The sequence below is a fragment of the Aythya marila genome (genome assembly GCF_965140915.1).
Source record: "Aythya marila genome assembly, chromosome: Z".
NCBI classification, from domain to species: Eukaryota; Metazoa; Chordata; class Aves; order Anseriformes; family Anatidae; genus Aythya; species Aythya marila.
Window position 1 is genome coordinate 51,693,755 of NC_139080.1, and position 25,759 is coordinate 51,719,513.

The 25,759-nt window shown below is 38.2% G+C and overlaps 1 long non-coding RNA gene across 1 annotated transcript; it reads left to right on the forward strand.

The window, feature by feature from the left end:
- The first annotated feature begins 262 nt into the window (after window positions 1-262).
- On the forward strand, window positions 263-18,963 carry LOC309889614. Its single transcript, XR_014319267.1, has 3 exons — window positions 263-385; window positions 17,029-17,092; window positions 18,857-18,963. It is a non-coding gene; the product is annotated as an uncharacterized lncRNA (long non-coding RNA).
- Window positions 18,964-25,759: the final 6,796 nt, after the last annotated feature.

Below are 25,759 nucleotides of genomic sequence, written 5' to 3' on the forward strand. Positions count from 1 at the left end.
TATATTACAGCTTGTACTGTAGCAATATGAAATCTCTTCTTGCTAGGGACTTGTGCATTTAGGTAATAAATAACTAAATTGTACTGCAGTTTTAATTTAACTAAAAGTCTGTTATGTTAAAATCTGGTGTAGACAATACAGGTGTGTGCTCTGGATAATGGCTCTAACAACAGCTGGAGATGCATGTAAGGCTCAGTGAGTTGCTCACAATGTGTAATTCTAGTCCAGTTTGAGGATGAGGTACAATGAGCTACTAAGTAAGCTGCTCTCCTCCCATTGGGAAGAAATGCAGTGTTTGTGGCTGTCCATGTAGTGCTGTGCACTGCAGACACATCTTTTCCTGGAAACAACTGCTCCTGGTTTGACTGTGCCTGCTGCAGGATGGGTAAGAATTTCCATGAGTTTTTGAATTCTACCTCAAACCAAGCAGTGCTTAAAACAGAGGGTTGCGGTGCAGCACAGTTACTACGTCTTAGAAACAGACCTAGCAGGCCTTTCCCTAGAGAGAGAGTACCATTCCTTGTTCTGAATATCAATATCTTCCAAAGTGATCATGTGGCAAGGAGGGCAGCCCGTGCTAACTGGAGTCAGCTTTTTGGAGAGGTCCTGATGTGCTTTTCGCTTTCACACCTCCTTTCTGTTCTTTCTGCTGAGTGAACACCATGTCCAGCAACTGATAGCAAATATATAAAGAGCAAGAGAGGTCAATATGTAAAGAACAAAAAGCTCATGGGAATAAAGGCATCCAAATACACTTATTAAAAAAACACAGCTACTAAAGGCTTAAGTACACATGGTGAAATAGCTTCCAGAGTAACAAGCCCATCCAAAGCACCTGCTGTTTGCATTGTGGAGCTGGCAGAACTCTTTCAACACAGTGTAAGAGTGCCTTGAAAGCAATTAGTTGCTTTTATACCCAGGTATTGGTGCAGGGAAACATGCAATTAAAAATGCCATTCATTGGATTGTCATCCAAAAATGATTTATTCTCTATTAAGAGTGAAATCCTGCAAAGTAATAATAAAATAATGTGTGATGATCATTTAGCATTTGACAGGATTAGATCCTTATTTCTAAATCTGTTGGAGCTACGTGACAACCAGGGTATGATATTACGACAAAACAAAACAAAACAAAAAAAACCATGGACAGACTATTATGTGCAGATTCAAGATCCACGTGGTTCTCTGATGTATACTGAGGCATAATGTTTAACCTTATTCTGTGAATCATTTCCAAACTGTGAACATTTTTTTTTTTTTCCAAATGCAGTTACCCACACTCAGAGGAAATTATGAATCCCTTTAGTTCACGATTTTGAGAGATGAATGCACACAAGAACAAGTGAACATAACCGGTTACCTGTATTCAAACTTAAACTCCTTCATCTTCCTCTGATGATTTCAAAGATTTCAAGATATTCTGGACTCAGTTATAAAAACTTTTTGTTTGTTTGTTTATTTCTTTTTTCCTCTCCCATTAGGGACTACAACAAATCTAGATTTCTGTTTCAAAAATACAGTATCAGCATATGTAGTTTGCTTCTTAATCTAAAATACGTACAGGAAACTTCTCTTCTGCTGTTCTGATCATTCTGATTTTCAGAGGCAGTCTCACGTGACAGAATAGCAGGAGCCAGGGATAGTAATGGGCAAAAGGCCTCCTATAAAAAAAACACAATATGTCCATCTTTACAATTATTCTAGAAAGAAAATAACATACATAATGAAGAGAGACTATGTGATCACTGTGTAGGCAAGGAAAAATGGGCTAAAGCAGGAGTTGGGATGCAAGTATAAACAAGGACTTCTGAGTACAGACCAATGTGCTAAATTAGAAGAAGGGAAGGTCACCTCCTTGCCACAGGCTGTACCAGCCATGGGAGCAGCCAGCTTGTAACTGGGGGAGGTTCATGGCAATGTGAGCTTATAAAGACACTCTTGCATGAAAAAACTGCCTTGGTGGCACAAACTACAGCCAAAATTCCAACCATTGCAAATACCTAATCTCTCTCTCTCTCTCTCTCTCTCTTTATTTATATATTTATCATGATAAAAAGTGAAGCTCAGCAATTTGCCAGCATGGAATCAATGCAAGTAGTGTTTTTGCCACTTCAGGACAGACAGACTACAGGAATGTAGAAATCAAAATGCAGTAGAGGATATCACTCTTGGGCTGGCCATCTCTTTAACATCTATTTGTTTTCAGTGGGATAGATATTGGTTTAAGAATCTGCTGGGATATGGGAAGGACAGGGGGAACAACAGATCTACTCTAATACCTTCTTGTCAAAGACTTAAAATTGCTTCCTTATTAAAATAAAAAAATAATAGTGCTAGGTCCACAGAACATAAGCTGAATGAGAAACAAAGAAGAAAGGAGCAACTAACAATTAGCAAGGTAGATATATTAGATCCATTGTTCCGTAGACTGCTATACCTACAATGCCTGTGCAGGGGTATCATTGGCAGAAGGACAGTTATGATGTACCCTGAAACTTCATCCCATTTGTAAAACTGGGCTAATAGTTCATCCTGATCTCACAGGAGTGAAATGAAAATATAGGTGGATAGCATTCAGACAGTAATGAAGACTAAAGAGGAGCTCATCTGTGTTCATGTGTTCATCAGATCAGTACATGCTGTCACCTTGACCAGTTAGCCCTTTTTGCTGTTTTGCTGAGGGTGTATTACAAGAGATCTGATCTCTTGTATCAGACTTTTTTTTTTTTTTTTTTTTCACTGAATTGTATACTTAGCCAGCAAAGATTGTTGTTTCTTACAAAACTTAGTGCTATTGATTCCTGTTGACACTTAATTCACAGGAGGTGTCTGGCATCTGCTGGGATGGAGTCTGAAGGAATTAGAGATCATTGCTGCAGTTTCTCTTAATTAGAGTATTTTCATTTGAAGAAGCTAGCACTGGCAGTCAGACATTACCCCTTTGACAGGCACATGATCCAAGCTGACTTTTGTTCTCCCAAAGGGTCAAATGAACATCACAATTCAACAGAGCCAAGTTTAGCCTACATTACAGCACTATAATGGAGGGGATAAACTCTTCTCAAGCTGCTGTCTCTGTGTCAGCTGGGCAGCACGCCTTTCTTCTACCCCCGCCTTGAAATTGGGCTAATTGAGAAAGAATGACTTAAAAAGAAACTATCCCCATGCTATGTTCCTGCTTCGTAATTTTTTAAGCCAAAATTGTCATTCTGACTGACCTTTACAATTGTTATATTTTAAGAAGCAGAAAAATGAAAGAAAAAAGAAAAAAAAGCCAGATGGTATGGTCAGAATGGAAGCCTCCCTCGAATATTACTTTTATTATCATTATTTTAAAATCCAGTTGGTGTGGAAGTCAGTCCTGCATCACTTATCCTCTGACCAAGCATTACAGGGACAGACTGCTGCCAGGCTGCTATTGCACACATCCATTACAGCACAAACAGCAGCTGCTGTGCTGGGCCTCCAGACGGCATATGGCAGGCACCAGCCACAGGAGGCCGATCGAGCCCTTAACATCTGCAGGCAAACGGGGCTTCCCCCCCCCCTCCCCCCCCCCCTTTTTTTTTTCTCCCAGATCTCACTTTTAGTGAAGGCCTCTTCAAGAAGCTACACTAAGCGATAGTTTTAATGGGTTTGGACTGAGTCTGGTATGTTGCAAATGAAGCTCATGCAAATTGTGAAGAAGGAAAGAGTAATTTTTTTCTTTTTAATTATTATTATTATTATTTTGCACAAATGATGTTTAGCTATTGATTTCTTTGCAAAACATCACCGTGTCAGAAGGCACAGTGATTTTTACAGCGCCACTGGAAAAAGGGAAACCTCTTGAGACATAGCAATAGGAGGTTCCAATGAAGGTTGGAGAAAGTTGTTTTATTGGAAAACAGCCATGAGCTGACTCCATGCCTGTGAACGGGGAGGCTAAAGGTACTGCTGTCCTAGAAGGAGATGAGGAAAGGGACCACCTAGGGAGCATGGATGAGATCTGCCAGGCTCCAGGAGACATGAAGGGAGCAAGCACTGACAGGACAAGTAGACTCTCCCAGCCTCTCCCAGAAGTGGGGAATTAACTCAGTGAGATAAACATACAGGTTCTTTTAACAAAAGATTAAGGCTTATATAATACAGAAACCTGAGAGCAAACCTGTGCTCTCAGTGTTGCATGCCTTGGTGAGAAGTGCCTTTTCTGGATTCACTTGGTTAAGCTTGCAAAAGAGATTGGTTCTGCTGCACCCAGGTATGAGGTTGCAGGGACAGAGCAGTTTCAAATGGGAAGAGCTGCAAGCCAGTCCTGTCCTTACAGCAGGTTTACAGAGCTGCGTGGCAGGAGTGGGCTGCTCTGCACAGGAGGGCAGCTGGAGCTGAGGGTGACACCATACTGACCTATCCCTGGTGGCCAAGCCAGCAGAGCAGGGCAGGGCAGACACAGGGTCCTGACATGCTGGAACTCCAATGATTTTGCAATACTTCCTTTCCTTTGATACAGATCCTCTCCTATAACCAGGGCAAAGTGGTTAAATGGAATTAACATAAATGCTCTACCAGCCTTTATAGGTCTTGCAGTAGATAAAAATGGTCAGCTGTATGTATACGATGTCAATGTTAGACAGGAGGAAAAGGAATATCCATTCTTGCAGCAAGACTAGAGAAAGAGAACTCTATCTTGTAGGGATTCGGGCTGTCAATTTTTCCTGATAGGGAAAAGAAACCAACTAATAGAAAGATATTCCAATACAATTGCTAACTACACATTTGTAGTTCTGAATCCAATTCTGACATTTTCCTGAATTTTACACATAATTAACTGGAAAAGTATCAAAGGAGAACATAATTTTTAAATTATTTATTTAATTTTTTAATGAATCAGGAGGGGGAAAAAGAGGAAACATCTTTCCTTTATTATTGATTCAGGGAGAACACACAGTGAAAAATTGGGCTGAATGGAAGGAAGACAGAGTCATACCAAAGATCTCTGTCCTCTCTAATATCCTTCTTTTCTTTCTCTTGGTACAGAATTCTTTAGTGACACTTTTCTCCATGTATCATGAAAGCTAGTTTTACTTTTTCAGACTTTTTTTTTTTTTTTTTTTTTAATTTATGATTATATTTCAACACAGGTATGTTTAATCCTGTCATTCTTGCCTCCTGTGAAAGACATCACATGCAGAAAGCGTGATGAAAAACCAGGCATTCTTGTTCTGATGAAAAGAAAGCCATTCTGTCCTATATAATGAAAGTCTGTTTACATACGTGCGTGGGTGCACATACAGACTGTGCGTGCACACACATAGGCAGGCATGGCTGTCTCACCACCTTCCTCAGGACTGGATGGTCCTGGTCCAGGATGTGAGCCATTCTTTTCCCTTATGTGGTGCATCAGAAATGATTTACTGCTTCCTGCCAAAGTCCTTCAACTCAAAAATTACTTTTACATATGCTACTCTTTCTTCAAATGTGCAGGCAATTCTTTCTTCTGTGGTCAGAAACCCATCAACCCAGGTTCTAGATTATTTTCTGCTTTATGTTAGTGTAATCCCTCTGACACCAGAATACACGTTCAATCCCCGTGCATGGGTATACTTCAATTACATCAATATAAGAGCATGTAGGGGACTAGATTTTCTTTTAAACCTGGATTTTTAAGTCAGGGAGGGGATGCAACAAGGAACAGAAGTGGAAACACATTTATTGTGTGGACTGATTAGAATATTTGGTGGTGTAAGGTAACCAGTCGTGTCTTCTTGATTGATGAGAAGTATTGCATGGGGATATAGACTGCAGACAACAATTTAAGTCTTCTTTGTGCACGTGTTTCTCTGATAGTTTTCTCCAGCATCATGCTCATCTTCTACAGTTGTTGGGATGGATCCTGTTGTGTTCAGCAGGTACTGGGCTAACAGAGATGGCCCTTGCTCTTGTGGTGCCCCTTATCTCCAGCAGGTAATACAATGAGCCATTGAACTGATCATGGATAAAGCATTGTCTAACAATGGAAGTAGTACCCTGAGGTCCCATCTTCCACTTCAGAATGACATTGTACTTGTTCTTCAGAGAGGGTGGCCATCCAAAGCAGGAGAAGGTACAGGTAAAAATACCTAATAATTTCTGAGCCTTTTAGCAAAGGGGTGATATGGGGTCATTTAAACTAAAGAAGGGGAAAAAGAAAACAAACAAACAAAACACTTCCTTCTGTATTACAGAGAACAAAAAGAATTAATCCCTTTGGAAGCAGAGCTGTACCAACACAAGATTAATCTGGTATTTAAAATGTCAGATGCAGACTTGATTGAAGGCCAAGTAGTCATTGGTATCTGGGCTGAACATGGTGCTTGCAGTAGGACCTTAGCTTGGATGGAACCTGTAGACAGGCAGTTTTCCTCGTAAATGAAAATCATAGCAAGAATTAGCTGTTGTTTTCCTTTCACAAAGAAATTTTTTAAAAATCAGTGTGTTCATAGATATGGCTCACTAAAGAACTCTATAGTTATGATGTCAAAGAAAGATTTATAGTAACTTCAGAGACATATAGAGCAAATCTTGATTGTGGATCCAGAGACAGAGTTGGAGACCCTAAACTTTTCTGGAGTAGGATTTGCTCAATGCAAGCACTTCAGAAATTGACTGAGAGCCATGGTGATCAGGTAATACCAGTGTGTGCAAAACTCTTGGTGTAACCCTTCTGCCAGGACATGGCTGACAGAGATAGGGGCTGCCTGCAGTCACCACTACATTTAGGACCTAGTCAATAGGCCTGGTGGAAAAAAATCAAACAATCTAGATGTTGATTAAGATATACTTCCCTTCAAAGTGTAAAGGTGAACAGATTACTCCCCAAAGAAGAATCCTCCACCTCTGTGATGATATATATACGTCTTCTCAAATTTTCGATAAGAGCACTTCTTATGCCCTGTTTACAATCTGTGTTGTCAAATACAGCACAAACAGCAAAACCATAATGCCAGTTAAACTTGTTTTATTACTTCTTCTCCTCTCCTCACATTTCAGACCTCTGGAGTGATCTGGAAAGAAGTGGCATTGTCTTCCAGGCATTAACCACCAATCTTAAATATGAAAAAGGGAAGGAACATGAGGTCAGAGAAGCATGTGAGGTTTAAGTGAGGATCTTGGCTAACAATAAATCAAGACGAAAAACAGAGAAACCTGTTCAGGTTGCTCTCTTTGCTCCATGTGGACTTGTGCTGTAGTTGTTACCTAGTCTGTCAGAGGCCAGAGGTGGTATAAAATAAGTTTTAGAACAGGCAAGATAACATGCACTAAATAGTGAAAAGAAATATAGTCAGTGCTGTATGCTTTTTCTCTTTGATCACAATCTCTGCCAAACTCTTTCTCCTAGAAGTGCTATGGGTTCAATGTTTTGGCTTGAAGTCAATATTTTGATGTGTTCCAGTCCTGGTCCAAGAGTTGCACACAGCAACTCACACAGTCCTTGTAGGATTTTAATGCACAGCTCCTCAGTATTACCAGTCTGTGCTGCATTTCACAAATGGAACATTTAAATTAGACAACTTCAAAGATGTTAAAGAGTTTGAAAGAGGTTCTTTGAATATAGGTTAATGCTAGGAAGCAATCTTTCCTATGGGATAAGAGGTTAAAACTTTTTTATGTATGTATGTATTTATCTAAAATCATCTGCAGATATGACACCTTCTACAAAGGTAATATAGTATTTGATAAGGTTCTGTGTTGAATGACAAGTCACATGTAGTTTCTTGGGCATTGGATGTATGTGGGAAATATTTGTTCATTTTCAACTAAACTTTGTAGATTTCTCTCTAGTCCACAATGACATTGCAGAAGGCAAGAATTTAATTTAAAACTAGCAATTTGAGTGCCTTTCCTCCAAAAGTCTTTAAGGTCAGTGGAACAATTTCCACTCCCCACAAGATAAAGAACCTGATGGGTGCTCTGTTTTTACCAGGTTGTTTCAGACTTTAACATTCTACAAAGATACATTTGGAAAAAGTTAAACAAAGATATTTGCAATTATCTCTGTGCATGTGTGTGTGCTAGGTTTAAATACTTAAAGAAAGTTCAGTGGGGATGAGAATAAGGAAAAAATAGACATTCATTTCATCTAATTATTCTTTTTCTTCCACTAACTTTATACAATAGCAGAAGAATTATTTTAATATACAGGGATAGTTATTGAAAGAACTGATACTCACAGGTCATGTTGATTACCTTAAGCTCTTCAGGCTAAGACATCTGATTACACTGCTCTGTAGAAGTCACATGTTTTTGCTACTTTGATCACACTACTCTGCAGAAGTCAAGTGTCATCACAGTTTCAAAAATATAACCTCAAATAGTAAAAGCTTGATCTCAAAAACCAGTTTAATCCAATCATGAAAATCATGAACAAAAGGCTGTTTAGAAACAGTTATTAAAATAATTTCTTTTTCACTTTGAGAAAGAAACTGTTGCAAAATTTCAGCACATCTGTGTAATAACTCTTACTCAATTCTTTAAGTCTTTGTAGTTTATATATTCACAGTTAACACTAGAGAGACCATTAATTCATCCGGTCCGTCCAAAGGCCAGGGAATTCCATGCAGTTACTCTTACACTAAATCCAATAGCATGTGCTGTGGGCTTACTCTTACCTCAGGAACAGTATCCTGACTTGCCTGGACAACATTAGGAGGCGGAGAACGTGCTCCTTTCTGGACTGATTCTTTCAGTGATTAATCTTCCGCAGTGTTCAATACAAATATCTTATTTCTAATTTGAATGTGTCTACCTTTATTTGACAGCTTTCTGTTTTCATCCTCTGGAAGGCTTGCACAACCCAAAATGCATACAGTTTTAGGAAGAGAAGATGTCCATGACCTCTGCAGAACCATCAGTAAATCATAATTCCATCTGAAAACAGGCAATATTTTTAATGAGCAACAAGGGATTAGCTGATGTATCTATACACTTATTTTTATGAGACTGACCCTTGATCTAAAATCATGGTCTGTTCCATCACTGGCTTCTTTACATCCAGGATTCAGAGTGCTGGGAAAGAGATATTATGCAGTTATTATTACTACTGTCATTTTATATATGTTTGGATACTGGGGCAAAGAGGTCTCGGCTTTGTAAATATTGATGTAAAATAAGATATTTTTTTCATTAAAAATGAACAACACAGAGAAAGTGAAATAATACTGTCATTGGAAGTTGCTTTTACAGAGATGGAAAAAAAAAAAAGAAAAAAGAAATAAATGAAAAATTAGTGTCACTCCTTTAATCTTTCTTGTAGGAGGGAGAAAAGAATCCAGGGATCCTGGAGTGTCACACAAAATCAGAGTTGTGCATCTCTCAGAATTAAGATCCCTCATTGAGTAACTGGTCCTTGTTGCATCTAATTTATTGTCAGGATTAGAGCCTGTGATACATGGCCAGTGGACGTGGGTACTTGAGAAAAGTGATGGAGCAAATGCAGCACGACCAGGCACAGCTAATTCAGTGCAGGCATTTGTGATCCCACTAGGGAGAGCTCACGCACTGTATTCACACCACAAAAAACTGTTGCAATATGCTCCTGCCTTCCTTTTCTTACATCAGCCCGCAGCATTACAGCAGATGCACGAAGCCTAAAGTGTGTGTATATAATGTTTAAAAAGGCAGAATACAACAGGAAATGGTTTGGATGTTTCTGCCTATATCCTTCTTGTTGTAATCAGGTTTCCCACTTTGTTCCTGAGGTGTTACCTATGATAACAAAACCAGAACAGAGGCATCTGTTGCATATATACGTATTTTTTTTCCATAGGTCTTGAAGAACAGATCACCACCCCACTCATCTCTGTTCCTTGTATACACAACTCAGGTTGTGAACCAATTTTTCTGCACCTTGTTTCCTTATCTATAAAGATAACGATACTTCCTGCACCTGTATTCACTAGCTGGTTGGCAGAGCCTTCAAAGCAGGGGCCAGATGCAGCCTCACTTTCAATTGCAGCCCCCTGTTTTTACTGTATCCTGAGCAAGACATTATCTGAAACATATTCTGAGCATAAAAAAGAAAACATTAGGTATTGTTCGGGGAAGAGGTCATCTCTTTACAGTAAAGTTGGGCATAAGAGAAAAGAGAGGGATCATTTTCTAATCTTGGAAAGTTGGCTCACATTAAAGTACAATTTCCATCTGGAAACAGACATTGATGTTTCTAACACAAGTGCTTCTGTAGCAAGCTGCTATTCGCAATAGAACTGTAAGGGTTGCTATAAACCACCAGAGGTTGCTGTTACCAAATTAAAACAAAACAAAACAAAAACAACAAACACCCACACAACCAAAAACTAAACACTCAGATTCATTATAGGACAAGTAGATCTTCTTCATTCCCACACAAGTCTCCCTCCCACTTTTTTGTGCACATCTTCCAGTCCTTACTGCCAGGTCAGTTTGGAAAGAAGAATGGAAGGACTAGGAAAATCAGGAATGTTTGGTCCTCTGACTTTTAACAAGTATGAAGAGAAAAGTTTCCCTTTCAGACTGAGGTCTTGTGGGGAAAAATATTGCCTGTATCCTTTGTTTCTTTTCTGTCTTCACACAGACCTTGGTCTTTCATTATGCTCTTGGCACAGTGACCATAGTCACAGACCTGGGGAAGCAAAGCCACCAGAGCAGTGCTAAAGCAAACTCTGCCTTGGATCAGGCATTAACAACACTTCCCAAGGCACAAATCTGAAGGAGGTGTTGCCAGGATCCCAGGACTACTTCCATATAAGACCTCTGCAGCCCCAGCCCGATTCACAGCAGCCCCTGGGGTCTGCCATGCCTGAAGCAGCTGTAGCCTAGCAGTTTTGTAGTTTATAGCCTCCCTAAGCAGGTGTGAAGGTGGAGCAGGTAACCTCTGTCACCCAGAGATGAAGATGTGCATTGCCCCCCTGTGCCTGCCCTGAAGCACTGAGAGGATTTTTCAGTTACCTTGAAGGACGGACCAGGACCTGCTAGTCTGATGTAGTGTTGGTGCCCTACTTGCACTTTTATAAACCTATTCTCAGCAAGGGCTGGTCCTTGTCAAAGGTCTGTCTCTTGCCTGTTCTTCATTCATACAAATAGTAATGAAACCTCCACGTAACAGTTTTGATTTCTGATACTCAGCAAAGTCCTAGGTGGTTGTCTTTCGTTGTGAGCATGGTAATATTTGTAGCATTTATTGCTCACTGTTTCTAAAGGATTAGGTGAGGAGGTCCAAAGTGTCCTGTAGCACCTACAGGATTAAGAAACATTAGACTCAATCTTCCCCTGTACTCAATGTGTCAACCCCTCTTACTTGTAGTCAGCCATTCTTACTTGATTACACATACTCAATTGGCAGATTCAGCAACCTTCTCACTAATGAAAATAGGTTAAACTCACTTGCAGAAACCAAAGAGAAACCCATGCTTGCAAGTATGAATCAAATATGAAACAAAAACAAAAACAAAAACACAACAAAACACCAACAAACCCTCTGCTTTTCAGAGAGGAGGAAAGGAAAAGAGCCAGTGTAATGTGTGTCATGATAAGTTATTCCTTCATCAAAGCAGAATATTAAGTGTTTGAAGTCCTCCTGAGTTCCTGCTGTCAAAACACAGGAGCTTCTAAGTGCTTCTTCTAACATGTCGTGGCTTCCTCATATTAGATTTTGTAGTACTGTCAGAACCCTCCTGGATAGTAAAGACTCACTTAAACTACATGTGATCAATTGCTACCAGCTCCTAAAAAGTTGCCATAGTTTCTACAGCTTGTTGTTCTTGACTAACAGTTGACAAATCCCTTTTATAATACCTCTTTCATTTCAGAGATACATGGTTCTGCATTAGATAAGGATGAGAGCCTGCCCAGCACAATTAGTCAGAAGTACGCTTGCTCAGACTTACAGATGTTAGTCTGTTTATATTATTTTTACTCCTTTACAATGTAAACACTCTTTAAAATGGAAATGCAATGAAATTACATCCATTCCTGTCCATTTGTCCTTTTCTTTTCTCCCCTTCTCTTCACTAGACTGTTTTTCTTCTGATCTTCCCAAGATCAGAATTTTGAGGGAAGAAAGGGAGGAGGGAGGATGAGGAACGTTTTCTTATTTTTCAAGCCTCATCAATTTTATATGTTGCATAAAATGTAGTTTCTTTTGATTTAAAAATCTGGTGTCTGACACCTAAAAGAGAAATTACCTCCCCAAAAGAGAAAGCAAACAAAGAAAACAGATTCCTAAAAGATTACATACAAAAGCAAAGTACCCTGTAGGCATCCAGTGGAAAGAAGAGAAAATAAGTGGAAAGGGCTAACAGACAGATCAGAACATTTTACATATGTTGTTTTATTGTGTATGGGAGGCATTTCTGTTAAAAATAAAAGGAGAAGGCATTCCACAAAGTGGAAAAAATAGTAATGGTTTACCATGGTAATGGAAATGAAAATCTGGCTTACATAACAAGGCTTAAGAGAGCCTGTTCCTGTCATATCTCAGAGAACAGCTTCCAGCCTTGTGTTGAAAAAGATAGAACTGAAGAGGTGAAAGTCTTTGCTTACAAGTTTCCTATTAATGGAAGGAGAAGACTGATTTAATATTAAGAGTTACATGGGGGCTAAGAAATTGAAGTCTGCTTTAGAGTAATCTGCATGTATAAAAAGAAAATATATTTCTAAATATTGTTTGTTATCTGACTGTGGAGCTGATTCAACACCAAGCCCTGGGGAAGCTGTAATAGGTAGCAGAGCAGCTGAAGAGAAGCATCTTTGATCTGGGGAACTCATGGAGGGGAAGTGGCTTGCATGGCCACATCAGCATTGCATTGATTTGGACTTTGCTGCTGTGCAGGATAATTGACACTACCCTGTGGCTAGATGGTCCTCAGCTGAAAGTAGTTTTCCAGGAGGAAAAAAAAAAAGAAAAAAAAAAGAAAGGAAAGAAGAAAGAAAAAAAGAGGAGAGGAGAGGAGAGGAGAGGAGAGGAGAGGAGAGGAGAGGAGAGGAGAGGAGAGGAGAGGAGAGGAGAGGAGAGGAGAGGAGAGGAGAGGAGAGGAGAGGAGAGGAGAGGAGAGGAGAGGAGAGGAGAGGACTGTAAGATGGCTAGTTATCATCAATTAAGTACCAGGTGTTACTACAAATTCTTGATGACCTTACTTATCGTTTGAGAAAACATTTCAACAATATTTTCATAATTTATGTTATTAACTAATTAATTAATTTCTGTAAGTGCAGAAAATTGCACTTGAACACCTGAAAGTTGAGCTCAAATTTTGCCGGGCTTCTGGCTGTGGACTCATGGCAGCACTTTGTGAGAAACCCCTTCTGAATTTGAACAAGACCTGGTTAAGTCTGCTACACATAGGGGAAGAGAGAATGCCTATTGTTGGTAAGAAAAGGAGGAGGTTGCTGAGATTTTGCCTTTGTTTTTAGAGAAAAACAACTTTAAATCATTAAAAAATTAGAATGTCTGTATTTTTCCTCCCTTCAGTTTATCTTAGGCAGTCTGTTACACAGATAAAGCTCTTCATCCCAACATGCAGAACAATGTCTGTTTTAATGTCCTGGCCATGGATTGCATAGAAGAGCTTTCCAACAACACTGCTTCAGGATCAGAATGAACGGTATGAATATTAACCTAGAAGGACATTTTCAACAGCTGCTATCAGATGAAAGCTATCAGTCAACAGAACTATGAACACAATGTCTTAAGAAACTATTTTCTATCAGAACTTCTACCTCTAAAGTGCTTTGGAAACTCTCCTCTCCCAGTGTGTAAAACACATTTTCAAAGTAAGTTGGCCATGTGACAGGGAGAACCACCTGGTGCTCTCTCTACTTACAGGAATAAAAAGGAGTTGCTTAAGTCTCTGGCTTTATGGATGTGAAATGTTCTGTGGTTTTGGAGAAGAATAAGAACAAGTTTTATGACTGATAACCTTTATTAGATTTTGTTTTGTTTAATATGAATCATGGAAGCCTTCGTTAACTGGAACCAATTTTCTCTATGTCAGAATGAAGCAAGCCTGATAAATGCGAATTTCCTCATACTGATCTCTCCAGATGACTCCCTTTAGTGGTGCAAAGTTAATCCATCTGCTTCTGTTTCAGTCTTGAGCACAACACAACTGTCACAATATTTTTCAAGAGGCACCTCTGACAGAATCTGACCTCACATAATGAGTTACTTTCAAATAACCATGTAAGTCATAATGGTCATAAACTTCCAGTTAACACTAGGAAGCATGTATAGCAGAGCTATATATGGGAACATCTCTAATGCTTACCACTGCTGGGCTTGAGGAGGAAATTCTTTTGTACATATCTATCTTTTAACATGCCTTGACTTGAGTGAAAATTACATGATATGTTTCCATACAGAGCTGGTATCTGATAAGCAAGGTGGAACTCAAACATGTGGGGTGAATGGCAGAATGTGCTGAAGTTCCTGTATTGGCCACACTCTGTGTTACAAGAAAAGAACTCACAAAATCACAGAATCATAGAATCATAGAATATCCTGAGTTGGAAGGGACCCTTAAGGATCATCAAGTCCAACTCTTGACACCGCACAGAATGTGTAATGACACATGCATTACCAGATTTTGATCTGAAAATCATCACTAGTTTATGATCTGGCATAAAGCTCCACTACAGCTTTCAGTCTCTCTGCATATTCCTTGAAATCCTCGTACTATTGCAAAAGTTTGCATATTGCTAGCAATTATTTTTATACAGCTAATTTAGAGAATTCTTATTTTATGCAGTCAGATCCAAAGAATTTTAAACCTTCCTGTGGTCAGCATAATTCTACGGAATTACAGCTAATAGATTATTATTATTTTTTTTTCTTTTATCTGTTTAATTTGGACACTAACTAATAAATATGAATATTCATTTGTATTACTATAAAAAAGGTAGAATGTCTGTTCTACATATACTCAGTAGAGATAACATGTCTCTATCTCTAAGATTTATTTTTTTTTCCCCTTGATCATATCGACTGCTTCACAGTGCAAGTAAATGGAAAAAAAAATAATTCATTGGGAGATGCAGACTCAGATTTTAGAGCACAGTTTGGAAGAAAGAAAAGATATTTGATCAAAATAGCAATCTCTGAATGTAAAACCAAAATTAAAGCTGGCACACTCAGCAGACCTGAGACAAATAAAGAGCTGGCAGAAATGCACTCAGCTGCTGGTTCACACTGATAGAGTATGGTGTTTTCACCCTGTTTAAATTTCCTCACCTCTTGGACAGTCTAGTTCTCTGTCATTTCACAGGTGCTGTCTTTGCTTCCTGCAAGAACCAAAGATCCCTGTCCCTACTTGTCACAAGCCAGTTGACTCCAAGTAACTTTTCACTCTGCACATCTGTGGACATGTGTTGCATTGCTATGTGCAGTTAATGTAGGCCACGGGAACACTTTTCTGAGTAGAGTACATTTTGTTCTCGTATATGAGAAGTAGAGTTTGTCTTGATCTGGCCTGTACTTTCAAATTATTTCAGTGCGTTGCTTTGCCATAATCCCCATAAAATAATACAGACCAAGGTAGAACAATTTATTTTAATTGGTAGCTCAGTCCATTGACTTAAAAAGGGAATTTAGAGATTGAACTTGAATTTGGAAAAAATACAAGTGGAAATATCACTGCATCTTAGATAAAGGGAGGGCAAGCAACTAAGCAGAAATTCTCCTGCCAGGTGATCTCAGAAATGTAATCTCTGCCTCAGTTTCTTCAGTCAGTAATGAGGGAATCCCCTTTTCCAGCACTGGAAGATTTGCAAGGAAAGCTTTATTAGTGTAAAATATATCAATCTGTTTTCATATAACATTTTTCATTCACAGTGTTAGACAGCAGAAAGGCATTTGACATTGTGATGGGGACTGGTTTTAAGAATCTCAAATGTCATCCTTTGCAAATTGGCAAATAAACATAAGATATGAGTTTTTTCCAGTCATCTTCTAAATCAGATTATAGTTTACTCTGAGTGGGCATAAAGTACTAAATTACATTGTATTTCTGTTCTTTCCCAAACAGAGTATGTATTTGATAACAGGAATCTATGCAAAAGTGAGAAAACTCTAAGCAGTGAAAACACCACTGGTTTTGGTAATATTTATACTAGGGAGATTTTGTGAATAAACTCCTCTGTGTCTGGTTAATCACAGTCAGAGAATATTTATTTTATTTTATTTTATTTTATTTTATTTTATTTTATTTTATTTTATTTTATTTTATTTTATTTTATTTTATTTTATTTTATTTTATTTTATTTTATTTTATTTTATTTTATTTTTAACGAAGTACCTACCTGACACATCTTCTGCAAATTAAGGATTTTCTAGACTTGAGCAGCATTCCAATCTTTTTGTGATTGCCATTTCCCAGATCTTTGTGCTGTGATTATGGAATGGCATGGCTTTTTCTTGTGTTCAGTGTTGACTCTGCCAAAGAACAGAAACAGGTGATAAACTGTTTAGGGTAAATATTTAGTGCTTTAAAGTATCATCTTTGTTACAGAAATTCACAGTTCTTTGCTCCCTGCACCTCCTTGTCTGATATGGGGATCTGGAGAAAGTCATTTATTAAAAAAAGTATAACAAAACAGATAAACAAAAAAAGCAAGCCAAGAGAAACCAATTGCTATGCTTGAATTTCCACTTTCTTAGTATCATGCCCTTATTCCTAGAAACAAAGTTTCCTTGCAAACATGTATACATGTATACTGTGAATATAATTAATTGCATACAGGAATTTTACAAGCATAGATCTTAAGCAGAGTTTAAATTCTGCACAATGTCAATGCCCTTTGCCTGTTCTGGCAATAAATACACATATGCTTTGCTGTTTTCCTTCAAGGCCTGAAGGCAGCCTGAATGGACTACCCAGAGATGACCAAGGGAAAAACATGTAGAAAAAAAAAAAAGGAAAATGGTAGGTCTTTGTCTGTGGAAGGAGTAAAATTAGAAGCCAAAACGCATGTTTACAGGTCACCAATCTCCACACCTATTCACCACCTCATTTATTAACCTTTTTCTTGGTTGCAGGGATATGGTCTCAAGATGAAGACGTGGGGGATCACACGTTTCGAGAATTTGGTTACAATCTGAAGTAAGGAAATGTTGCTCCTTGGGGGCCTGGCTGACAAATAAACACACAACATTGAAACATAATATTCAGTCAATGAACACCAGCAAATAAATTGTGACATACCAGGCACTGTAATGCCCTATAATAGGGATTATTATAGGGATTCATATATAAATATATAAATAGGGATTTTTTTGATTATGTAAACTTAATAGAAAATTTAATTGCAAAATATCTATCACTATGAAAATTTTCTAAAGAAACACTGGTCTGCTTCTCTTAAATGAAAGAAGAATATTTTTTTCATGTAATAATTTGTCTGCTGTTTCCCTCTTCTCTTTTTACATTTGTTTCCAGAACTGTGCATTGGCTATTTTGCATGCTTTCCTTTATTCAGGCATGAAGCCTTACATGATAGTAAATTGTTTTGCTAGATTAATATTCTGTCAAGTATATTTGGTATGATTTGAATTTTAAAGCAATTCACATTATTGTGTATTTATGCTTAAGGAACTATAATAAAATAAAACTTACACTTCTGAAATTGAAAGTTGTTAAAATCAAGCTCTGCTGATTTTGGGTTTGGCTGTCCACATATTTTATTAATTTCTACACATTAAATGCAGTGTTTTTTTTTGTTTGTTTATTTGTTTTTGTTTTTTGTTTTTTGTTTTTTGTTTTTTTTTCCTCAATATTTATACCTGGCTTTGAATAATTACCCTGACTAGCGTTTAATAAACATGAGTGAAAAACAACCTCTTGATGACAAAAAAAAAAAAAAAAAAGTTTCATGAAGAAGTTTTCATATGGGCAATAGTTCGCAGTACCAAGACTCTAAGCCTTGGCTTTGGCTTAGAGTATTAGGTATTATCACACCTTGAGTGAATTTCAGTGGAATGAACCATAAATAAAGAGAACTGATATTTCACATAAGATAGATTTCTGGTATTGCTGTTTTGGGGAGACAGGTACCATTCCTGAAAGAATCTGTATGCTAAACTGCATTTAAAATTTCTTAAAGAGAAAATTCATAGGTAAACATATATTTGATGAACATGGTAAGTTAAAGCTTATCACTTTCATAATTGCTTTCCACTGCTACACTACAATTACTCTTCCAGGAAGAAAATTGTGTAGAAGAGGAAATACACAACCAGTTTCATGTAATTATAAATAAAATTTATTTACAGTTATTGTGAAAATAAGCCAAATGATTACCAACTCCTGATCAACCCACCCTCTCTCTACTGAAACCAAGCATGTGCAATAAGACAGTGCGCAAAATAAAAGAAAAATATAAGCATGTATCCTTGACTTTTTATTTTTTATGTTAAGATCAACTGTGAAGCTTAGATAATATCATAAGGAGCCTGGAGCAGCTCAAAAGAAAGATGTAGAAGAAAATGCACAGGCAGATTTTTGTTAGCTCTGACATGATCTGGAATAAGAAGCAGTATGTAATTTCATTGACTTGAAGAGAAAAATGGCTGTTGCCTTCCCTGCTTTTGCTCAGATGAGTTCTGCTAGCAGGCTGGGATAGGAAGGGTGAGGGACTAAAGCTACTTCTTGGTGTCTTCTGTCTAGTTTGCTCCACTGTCAAGGGAAGCCATATTACCCATGGAAGAGAAGAAATGTTGGCCACTTACAATGTAGAGTGCTCATACTTGAAGTAATGCCTGCAAATTAATTAAACAAGATGACTTCATTAGCTTTTACTACAGAAGTATTTTTGTTAAATGAAGACACTTGCTTTATTGTGATGGCTTTCTACTTGTGATCTTACAGATCATGAGGTTGAAACTCAAAGTCCTGTCTTACCTGTTTGGTTTCATTCTTCAAACTTCAACCTTCTGGAGACTGGTGCATGTATGACAGTAACAGTTTTTATAGTAAGTAAAAATAAAGGTTTGTTAGTTGTGGGACAAAATAAGAAAGAAGCATGACTGCATCTTGCAGCTTCAGAAATCATGATAAACACAAAGAATTCAAATGGCCTTTTTGAAGCAATGCTTGTTTTCTAGGTATCTCAGGAAACAACATTCCTGATTCAAGACATCTTAACACTTGGAGGGTTGCAATGTTTTTTGATTACTCCACCTTGGTAAACCCAGAAGAATGCTCATCTGGAATCTGGAATCTGTAGACATTAGCATCATGACTGTGATAACAAAAAACTCCCAGCCAAACCTGAACTTGTGTTCAATTTGCTGCTCCAGCTGGATACAAGTCTATTGGGCTTGATGGCATTCATCCCAAAGTACTTACAGAGTTGGCTGATGTCATTGCAAGACCTCTCTCAATTATTTTTGATTTAACAACAACAACCAAAAAAAAAAAAAACAAAAAACAAACCCCAACATTTCTGGGGATGTGAAGAAGTCTCCATTAACTGGAAGCTGGCAAATATTGTTCCAGATTTTAAGAAGGGTAAGAAAGAAGACCCTGGCCCGTCAGTCTCACTTCAGTGCCTAGTAAAATAATGGAGAAAATTATTCAGGGAGTTATTGAAAAACACTTGAAAGACAATGAGGTCATTGGTCACAGCCAAGACAGGTTCACGATGGGAAGGTGCTGCTTAACAAACTTTATTTCATTTTATGACAAGGTCACCCGTGGCCAAGTTGGCCAAGTGAAGCCTATTGATGTAATCTTTGATTTCAGAAAAGCTTTTGATGATGTTTCTCACAGGATCCTTCTGGACAAAATGTCCAGCATACAGCTAGATAAAAACATAATACAATGAATGAATAACTGACTGACAGGTCAAGCTCAAAGGGTTATAGTAAATGGGGTTGCATGAGGCTGGTGGCCAGTCACTAGTGGGGTTCCCCAGGGCTCCCTTTTAGGGCTAGTTCTCTTCAGTGTTTTCATAAATTACTTGGACATAGGACTAAAATGTGTTTTGAGTAAGTTTGCTGGTGTGCTGATGGTACTAAATTGGGAGGAGCTGTTGACTCTGTCAAGGGTGGAGAGGCTGTACAGAGAGATCTTGACAAATTAGAGGGCTGGGCAATCTCCAACCACATGAAGCTTAACAAGAGCAAGCACTGGATTCTGAACCTGGTATGAGACAACCCTGCCTGTCCGTACAGACTGGCAGATGAGAGGCTGAAGAGCAGCCCAGCAGAAAGCTGTCTGGGGGCTCTGATGGCAAGTTGAACATGAGCCAGCAGTGTTCCCTGGCAGACAAAAAGGCCAACCATATCCTGGGAAGCATCAGGCACAGCACTGCCAGCTGGTTGAGAGAAGCGATTGTCCAGCTCTGCTGTGCACTGGTGCAGCCTCACATTGAACACTGTGTGCAGCTTTGGACACCACAATATAAAAAGGACATAAAACTATCAGAGAGAACAGGAGGTCAACAAAGATGGTCAAGGGTGTACAGGGCAAGACATACGAAGAGTGGCTGAGATCCCTTGGTTTGTTCAGCCCCGAGCAGAGTAGGCTGAGGGGAGGCCTCATGGCGGCCTGCAGCTCCCTCACGAGGGGAGCGGAGGGGCAGGCTCTGAGCTGTGCTCTCTGGGGACAGCGACAGGACCCGAGGGAATGGCATGGAGCTGGGATAGGGGAGGGTCAGGCTGGGGATTAGGGAAAGGTTCTGCACCCAGAGGGTGGTCGGGCACTGGGACAGGCTGCCCAGGGCAGTGGTCACAGCACCGAGCCTGCCAGAGTTCAAGAAGCATTTAGACAATGCTCTCAGACATATGGTCTGATTTTCAGGTGGTCCTGTGTGGAGCCAGGAGTTGGACTCAGTGATCCTTGCGAGTCCCTTCTGACTTGGGTCAGGATATTCTATGATTCTATGATTCTATTTGGACCACACCAGAGAGCGTTGAAAGTCTTCCAACTTCTCTGTAACTCCTGACATTCATATCAAGATTACCACAAGCTCACAGCAGTTATTTCTCAAAGCTGAAAAGTTGGTTTTCTCTCTGGTTACGAATATTTTCCAGAGGAGGGAGGGAAATTCAGCTATCATGCCACTATGTGGTTTTGTGTGCTCAAATCCAAAGTTACCATGTGTCACAGGATGTTGCTGAGTCTCCCCTGAATTGGGAAGTGAGTTCCAGTCACTGCTGTGTTTTCTGTGGAACCTGTAAATGAACCTAGTTGTACCTGAACAGGGACCTAAGCTTAGGGCACCAGAAAAGCAGTGTGACTACCACAACCTATTTTCTTTACTCTTCATATTTTTTGCCAGTACCCAACTTTCTTTTCTATGTGTTCCTTTTTTTTTATACAATGTCTCAAAGCCTTAACTGGTGTAGTTGTGCCATGTTAATGTATGCATTTTTGATATATATTTTTTTTTCTAAAGCAAGGTAGACTTTATTTAGCTTTAAGTGTCCTTCTAATGTAACTACATTAGGATTCCTACAGCTTTTCAATGCTCTGAAGTCTTTGCTTCTTGCTCCAGAGCATAAGGTAAATGGCTTTGGTAAACTCATTGTCACTCATAAACATCATCTTCCTCCTCCAAAACCACAACTTTCCGGATGGTTTTTACTCAGATCACAAACACACAAATTGTTCAGCAGCAGTCAATTAAATACCATGGTAACCTGCTGATTTTAATTATTCTTCCCTGTGCCCTAGCAGCTGTGAAACACATAGTGACAAGCCAAATGTAATTTAAATACTCTGTGGTGCCCCAGATGTGGCAGTACTTTGCCAGGTGTTTATTTTTAATGTATAGCTCAACATATTACCCTATTAACTCATTTTTATTTTTTTTCCCCAGAAAACAAACAAACAAACAAACAAAAAACACACAAACAAACACTGAAAATTTAGGTTTTCTTCCATAAATGCTTTAATACCGCATTATGAATATGATCCTTCAATTTCGGTAATGGAGGACAGCTTTCTACTTCTGCTGCAGTGCTAAATATTTATTATGGACATTATTGCTACTACTTTGAACCAAGGCCACACCACACATAAGTTCATCCAAAAGTAACTGAAGTGTAGGGAAGATTTTATGGGTGTTGTTGTCCTTGATTTCTGTGAGAACAGATATGTCCTTAAGTTAGCTGTACATCATGTTACACCTATGTACCACACTTACACACACTTTCCCCAGTCATCTGCAGATACAAACAATGCTGAGCTTTGTCTTTTTGTCTTTTCCTATAGTGAGTCTATAGCCACTTAGAAGAATTCCACATTTTATCATTTTATTTTATATATATATATTTTAACTGGGATTTAGAGATCCTTTTTCTAAAAACAATGAAAATGAGTTGCCAGCTTTGCTATGTTTTAAAGTGGTTTCCTACACCTTATCCTACTGCATAGAAAGATCTGGCAGTGCAATATCTTACACCAAAACAAAAAACAAACAAAAATAAAGAAAAAAAAAAACACAAAGAAACATCTGTACTTTAAAATATTCTGTAAAAAAGGAAACACATTGACTTAGATGTCAGAACAGTAAAAAATAAAGGGCAGTTATTATGTTGAATTATGTTGATCTTTGCTATTCTTGCATGAAATACTAGACTTTTCATGACATTGGCAGAAAATGGCCTTCTTGTGAACACATGTTTAAAATGGGAAGAGTGAGCATTCACAGGATTTATTGATAGGGCCAAACAACTTATGCAAAGATTTCTGGAAGCTATGTTCCAGCATGGCTAAAAGAGCCTTTATTTGCAATGCATGCATCTATGAAACAAAGTGGTGTTGTCTTTTTTTTTTTTTTTTAACATATTTTAAAATGTTATTTATTTATTTATTTATTTATTTTTTTGACAATTAGCATGCATATATAAAGCTTCTTTGCCCTGTTGCCACTTTACCTTCTAAAGGAACAAAATCCTGAGTGTAAGGGACATCTAACACTGAAGATTTGCTGTAGCCACTTGAGGGCTCCCAACAATAATTGGATGGAATCAAATGTGTCATAGATGATTTGTAGCTACTTTTCTTATGGAGCAGGATATCTCCTGAACTCTTCTTTTAAGACAGATCCTGTGAAGCCAGCTATTCCGAAAGAAAAGGTACTCTATGTCCCAGAACAGGTGACTCAGGACCAGAGCTTATTATTCCAATCAAATGGGAACAAAGCACTAAATCTCTCTTTCTCTCTCTCTCTTTATTTTTTTTTTCTTCTTCCCCTTATTGGAGCTGAGCTTTAGATGGTCTTCACTTTCCTATCTTTGCTTTTGGTCTTCCAGATGGAAAGCTTTAGAATTTAATGTTTTTCTTTCAGGCCTGGGAAACATTAACTGTTGGGTCTTCAGTTTATCAGTTTCATGGCGCATCACTGCAACACTGAGAAATAAAGATATTTGGCTGAAAACGGCTGAAAGGATGACCCAGAAGAACCTGTGCTCACAGCTGTCACTGGAGAGCAAATAGCAGGAGAAGTTTGGCAGAAATTGAGATCAAACAAGCTCCAAGATAAACAAGCTCTGTAAAATACTGAAGTACCACAAAGCTTCCTCACATTGCACTTGAGATAATTTCCAACAAGCCACAGCAAGTCTAATCTGACCCCTTCCCGTACTCTTCCATGGACTGAATGACCACCCTGGATTACAAACAACCTCCAAACCTGTTGAAGTTTCTCAGCATGGAGCAGAAGCTGATTGAGGATAAGGTATGTCCTGAGAAATGGTCTTTGCAATGTGTCTTCAGTTTGAAAGCCATTCCCACTTGCTATTGAACCTACTTTCCCCTCAAAATTTGCTTTGACAATATTTATTCCTATTTAGAGCTTCATATTTTTCCCTTTATTTTGTTATTTTAAGGTGGAGATCTAAGTTTAGACAATGTAATTGTTAGTTTTAAAATTAGAGGGGCCATATAATCTAGTTTCCTGTAGAGATCAAAGACTGGTAATTTAGCTGGTCTCAGCCATGCCTAGTTACATTGAGCAGTTCTTTTTGGTTTTCACAGTGGCAGTACGACACGAAGAGTCTTTCTGAAGCAAACAAATAAACAGTATGCCCTGGACCTTCAGTTTAATCTATTACTTTAAAATCTGAAGTTAATTCAATATAAAGGAGTAATATAATTGTTTTCGACACCTTCCAAACTATCCTTTAAATTTTAAAATATATTTATTTTGGAACTAAAAATGAAGAGTAAATAAAGAGTAAAACAGATACCTTCCCACTTAACTACCAGTACTCCAAGAATGTGAAAATTTGGAAGCCTCTGCTCTATGCGCAGAAACCACAACAAAACATTATAGATTAAATTTCTGATTATAAAATAATAACTTCTGCATGAGTCTTGCCCAAGGTGCAGATGTTCTGATCACCTATGTTTTGCGTAATTTTAATTGAAGTTGTGTTTTCTGTTAAGGCATTTTTACTGTTTTTTTTTTTTTGTTTTTTTTTTTTTTTTTTTGTTTTTTTAAACAAAAGCAATCCACTCAGACAGAGAAACAAACAAAAACAAATAGACAGAAAAGCTTTCTAAGGAGTTTGAAAAGCCTAAATTGAAAACAAGGCCAGAAGAAAAAGAAAATTGTTTCATCTTTATTTCTTGTTCAGAAAGCTCAAATGCATTCCAATGAAATCAAAGGATTATGAACTCCATGAGTCTCTGTAAGATGAGTGAGAACACAAAATAACTCTGCCTACTCAGCTAGCTATCTGTTGTGAGTATGTGTGTCAAAAAACCACTGTCATCCTTCAGAAGTAGCATATTCATCCCTACCAAATTCCAGTTGCAGAGACTGTAAACCAATGATTACAGTGGAATCTTCCTCATATTTCTATGTTATATCCCTAGTCGAAATCCTAAAAATTTGTCAGAATTAATGCAAAATTCTTGGGATTATTCACATATTTCTGTGGTGTTTCTGTGACAGACACAAGAGAAAAAAGGATAATTTTCTGAGTGGTCATACAATTAGGGTAGTTCTGCCATATGAAGGAATTGATTATTACCTCTGAGGAACTGGTGCTTGCTTATCAACTTGAATTGTCTGAAGGTCTTTCACTAATGCTTGTCATTTTACCATAGGAGTGATGTTAACATGCTATCAGATCGCAATCACACAAGCAGAATGGAAGGATGTGTTAGTTGGGGTTAAATGAATATTGCTCTTTAGCCTGAACTGCATCATATGCTACTTACACAGATTGTTTCTGTGCTGTAGTCTCCAGGACTCTTGGTTCCAGGATACCTATGGGCAAAGGTAGCCAGAGTATTGCTAAGCCTATTTACATTTGATCAATAAGCAGTAAAACCTACCTCCACACATGCACATGAGTTACTTCTGAAAGATGCTGCTGAAGGGGCTTGCTGACCCTTTCTGTCATACACTTAACCTTGGACTTTCCTTTTATAGGCCTAGACAGACAAGTGTGTGGTTAAACATTTGAAGGCATGACTGACTTGTCATCATCCCAACCAACGATGTTTTCTTATGGGTTACTGCTTCAACAAAATAAATGGGTAGTACTCTAATTACAGCACACTAAGAAGCATCTAGTTATGCAAAATGTAATGAACTTATGAGACTAGGAAGGTGGAGGGGTAATGGAAATTATACCAGGTTCATAGCTATGTTCTGACTAAGCTTCCATCTTTAATGAACATTTAATTATTTTAGGATTAAAATTACTGTATGAAAAAACACTGAATCATTATATTTCCTTGACATTAGTTACATGTAGTGTTCAAGCATTTTTATCACAGGAAAGATCAGTAGACATGCACCAGAAGTCT